Source organism: Neofelis nebulosa, chromosome 1, assembly GCF_028018385.1.
Source record: "Neofelis nebulosa isolate mNeoNeb1 chromosome 1, mNeoNeb1.pri, whole genome shotgun sequence".
NCBI classification, from domain to species: domain Eukaryota; kingdom Metazoa; phylum Chordata; class Mammalia; order Carnivora; family Felidae; genus Neofelis; species Neofelis nebulosa.
Genome location: NC_080782.1, coordinates 27,091,022 through 27,096,203, shown reverse-complemented (window position 1 = coordinate 27,096,203; position 5,182 = coordinate 27,091,022). Strand labels below are relative to the sequence as shown.

The following is a 5,182-nucleotide window of genomic DNA, read 5'->3' as shown; positions in this document are numbered from 1 at the left end:
TCCTTTACTATTCTATTCTAGCATCTTACAATTCATGCAATACTAAAAAGAGAGCAGCACTCTTATGAATGTAAATGTATGTTTTGATATTTGCTCAGGTTGAAGCTTTTTCATATTCTGTTGACTGTCTTATTCATGTGCTAGTTGTTAATCATGATGCAGATAGTTGACACCATACATGGTATCATTGTACACAACAGAAGTTGTGCCCCCAGAAATTATGCCACAAATCACATAGCAATGATTTGAATCTTTTTGAGTGTGAGGACCATTTTTTGAATTCCCTGCTGGACACATGCATACACACATACACTTTTACTCTTTGTTATTTTAAAAAAATCCATAGTGGAAAACAGTTATTATGACTGTAGTAAAGCTCTTTAGCAACTATTTTATTATTTTATTAAATACAATAGCATCTTCATACATCTCTGGCAAGTAGTTATGCATATGTGAGAGACATTGTTTTCTGTCTAGAAAATGAAGAAATGTGTTCTGTTTATCATTCTAAGTCACTCAGAATATTGGTGGTTTTTTCCCCATAAAAATCCTTCATTTGTTATGCATATTTTGGGGTCTAATTAAAGATAAAAATAACAAAGATTGGTACATATTTATTTATTTATTTATTTAGTTAGTTAGTTAGTTAGTTCTTCTTGTCTGTAGGCTACAAGAAGGGCCTGTGAGAACAAAATAATCACCCAAGATGATAAAGCATAATAAATTTGGATGCTTCATACTGGTTCTGAGCCTCAAACCATGCTGCTTATGATTAAATCAGAAATGTTTGTAAATAACAGAAAAAAATTTTTCCTCTCTGCAAACATCTTTAGGGTGTACCCAAATTTTCTGGTTCATGGGTCTTACATAACTTAAAAGAAAAAAAAATAATCTATAGCATATATCACTTCATGGAAGAAATGCTTAAAGTATAACAATCCACTAATAAAAACGTATTTATGAGTGTCTACCATGTGGCTGGCAAGAAATCATTGGTTTCTTTCATGCATTTACCACATGTTATCTATTGGCTTTTGGTGAGTAATGAATATCAATTTCTATGGATGTAGAAAAGAATTTTATATTACTGAGATGCATTTAGACTTAGAAAGTTGACCCAGGTTCTATAGAAATAGATTTCTCTTTGACAGGTATTTTTCTTTGGCTAGCCATAAAAGCACTGTTGGTTTCAATCATTTTTATATTTATAAAGGACAAGCTGATTTGTATCTTTTGGCGGCCAGTGAGTATTCTTCTGCCTATGTGAAGAACCGATCAGATAGTTATGCACTGTCTCTGTTAGATTATGAGGAATAAGAATGTGGGGTTAGAGCATTGGAAACAGATATGCTAAAGGTACCAAAAGATTGCTTGTCTTGATGTGGCACTGATAGAGGGAGAGAATTTCCCCTTCAGACCTTAGGAGTCTTGATTGTTTCTGCATACAGAGATGGATACATGGAGATTCACTTGGAAACAGAATATACTAAGCTAGGTTGCTCAATAGAATATCTACTTTGGGCTACTGATATTTCTGGTTATCATAAAAGTCAAACTGGGGTATATACACACTGTTTAAATAAAATACAAGTCTTTAAAAGACAGCTTCCCTTCCTGTGGAAACTTTCCATGTACTGCTGATGTTAGCAGTATTTTGTTGGGAAAGATTGATATCACAACTCTCTAGTATGAACTTTAAAATAAAAATGTCTAAAATAGTTTCATTAATTATAAATCACAGGCCTTTCTTGGGCTTTTACCGTGTTCAAGGCATTGAAGTTGACAGTCAATATACAATTATCTGTGGTGTGATAAAGTGTGAAGTTTAATTAATGAGCTGTTTTCATCTTCCTAGTTTAGTGGTCAGTTGTACCCCATTTGGCAGTTATAGCTTGGTTATTTATTACTTTAGTGTTATAAACAGCACATGCCAAATTTGTAGCTTCTAACTTAAAAAGATCCCATATGGAGCAAGAATGAGACTATTTGAGCAGGAGATGCCAACAGAATAAACTGGATTCTCAGCCTATTTCCAGACTGGATAAAAGACCTATTGAATTGGCAGAGGTGAAGGAGCATTTGGACAGGAAGAGGAAAATTAGACATAGCACGGTAGCCTTGTGCTCTGCTCTCAGCATCCCAGTGGGAGTGAGGCTTTTAACATTTCCCTTGAGATTTTCAGGCATTCAAGAGCAGAGGAAACGTGTGTTTTCCTTTTCCCTTCTGAAACTTTGGAGGTGGCAGTCTCACTGATGTGTCTTGTGCTTTCTTTGTACAGGTGAGTCGGACAGAGATGGTGGCCTTTATATGTGCCGAATGACAGTTGTAGTATGGTAGATATTACAGAAGTTAGGAAGAAAGTTACCTCGGCCTGGGTTTGGTGAGGAAAGTGTTTTACTGCCTTACCAAGTTCAGCATGGGGAACACACTATTATGTTGGCTGGTTAAAATTAATAAAAGCTTAATTATTCCAAGAATATGAACAGTAATAATCTTGGCTTCTACCTTTTTTCCCAACATAGATAGTAAAATATCTATTTCTTATTAATTGGAGAATAGATAGAACAAACTTTTTTCTTCACCCTTTGGGTACTTTTTATTTCTTCAGTTATTAAACTGCTCCAGACCTGATGGTTAATAATTTTCTTTTTTCTTCCTCCCCCCAAAATCGTGAGGTAGCAAGAGTCTTGATCAAGTTCTATCTATATAATACACAGTATAGAGAAGAGCAACAATAGCCTCTAATAGAACAAATTCTAGTCTTACATCTTGGAAATAAACCTAGATCCTAATAATCACTTAGATCATAGGGCATGCATATCCCTTGCAGAGTTTTTCCTCCCATAAGTCACATTTTTTCCAGATGTTCTTCAGTCTCAAAAAACACAGAATATTCATAGAAAAGGTACCACTACCATAAACTTTCCCTGCCCCAGAAAATCTCCAGGTAAGAGCTTCCTTATATTCAATTTCCATTCTAACAGTAAAGTAATAAATTGAATTACAGCAAGCCAATACAACTCCTTCCTTACTTTTTATCCCATGCAGTTTGACTTTACAGGGACTCAGAAAAACAGTAAAATATTACCATAACCATGAATTGTACCGTGTGAACTGGAAATAATGACTATGATGTTTATAAAAGCCCTTGAGAGATGTTGCTTAGATTTAGTTACAGATCTTTTATATTGGACTTAAGTCCTTCAGAAACTTATCAGTTATTTAGTGGATTTGCAGGATAATACAGAGTTGCATAGTGTAAAATCTGAGTATAGAATTTACATTATAAAACTATTTATAATTACATCTGGCTCTTTTGTCTTTTCTATAAGAAATTGCATTTTCTGACAGTTCTGTTCCTGGCAAAGTTACAGGTGGAGGTGTGACCTTTAACCCTAAGTAAGCAATTATATAACTAGTTAATAATAATCACTTTACCATCTGCAGTCCACATTAAATTAAAAGACACCTGATCCTCAATTTTGGCATGTGGCTCCAATGTCTGCCTTTCTTTTCCTAGTTCAGTAATGAATGATCATTTCTATCTTGGTGATTCTGACTGTCAGTTTGATGGATGGAAAAATAGAACACTAAGTGCAGCCCCATTTATTCTGAACTGATTAGTTCCACCCAGCTTTGTTCCCATCCTACAGAGCTCAGTTCTAAGATAATCCAGGCTTTCATGTTTCTTCATCCCATTTTGGTCCAGTAAATAGATAGACCATTTGTATTAATTTTCCATTGTGAGGTTTTCTAGTCTTGAGTGAAATTCCATTGGGTTCGGGAGGGAAAGGGGGACAATGGAAGGCCAAAAAGCTTTTTGTGGACATGGATTGCTTTCCCTGTCTCCATGGAGAGACAAAGCTATCCCTTGATGGGTGTTAAAATAATGTAAAAGTTCCACCCAGACCTGGATATGAGGAAAGCATTTGCTTTTTGTTCCACCATGTAGCAGGCTTTTAGCAGAATAGAAAAAAAATCAATCACATTTACTGACAGTCTAAACACCTTTTTAATGTATTGCTCATTGCTGGTGCTGAACAGGGAGGGAAGCAGAATGGAGATGTTGGCAATCATAAGGGCTTTTCTTTTTCTTTTCTTTTTTTCAATTCCACAGATGTTTTGGCCTGAGTGTCTCCACTTTAAGGCTTTTAAAAAATACCCTCTGTCATCTTGTTATAATAGTTATACATGAAGTATTTGAATTCCACCTTTTTCCCCCCTAGTCTTCTAAATGCCTGGTTTACTTTCCTCTTCATATTCTGTTTTTTTAATTTAATTCTTCCCAATTCTCCGTATGATCCCATATCTTTCTATACCAAGGCAACTCCTTTTCTGGATTTAAATGATTTGAACTTGTCAATGTTGCAATCATCCCTTGGGTATTTAGCCTGTGTATGTACCTTGTGAAGTATCCTATACTCTTCAGGATAAAGAAAAGGGTGGATGGAGGTCATGGAATGTGTGACTTGCTGTTTCTGGCAGCTCAGCCTCATGAACTATATTCATGGGAATTTAAGAACCTGCTTTCTGGAGGTCACCTGGCTGCCTAACTACATTACTGTGGAAGATTCTTATTGGAAATGAGCTGTTAGCCCAAAAACATTCTTAATTAATAATGCTGAGTGACTCTGCAGCCAGCCAAGATACAATTATGGAAACATTTGTAAAGATTGTGTGACCTGCAAAATAAGCTTCATAAATATTTTTAAAAAACTCACAGGGCTTGGATTCATTTGTAGTTCATAAGCATGATGATTGGATGTTCATGCTGTTTTGTGACATGTGTCTCCCTCAAACCTTGCTACAACCTTGGCACATTATATGTCTATCATGAAGAAGAAAAAGAAGAAAAAAAGAAAAAAAAAACTTAGGAGGCCTGGGGTGCATTAATTTATATATATATACATATACTCTAATTTATCACTCATATATATGTATGTAGTATACATATGGTATATACTCTATATGTGTATGTACTATATATGCTATCAATATATGTTGTCTATTATATATAGTATGTACTATATATGTCTATATATACTATATATGTGTAAATAAATACACTACCCTAAATATACTATGTACTTACACAACACACATAGTATTTACTATCTATAGTATCAATATATAGTATATATTACATGTATATCTATATATCTATATATCTGTATCTATCCAT

At 34.6% G+C, this 5,182-nt stretch overlaps 1 non-coding gene across 1 annotated transcript; it reads left to right on the top strand.

Annotated features, from left to right (window-relative positions):
• The first annotated feature begins 4,730 nt into the window (after positions 1-4,730).
• On the top strand, positions 4,731-4,834 carry LOC131490033 (small nucleolar RNA U13). The gene has a single exon (XR_009250914.1). It is a non-coding gene; the product is annotated as a small nucleolar RNA U13 (small nucleolar RNA).
• Positions 4,835-5,182: the final 348 nt, after the last annotated feature.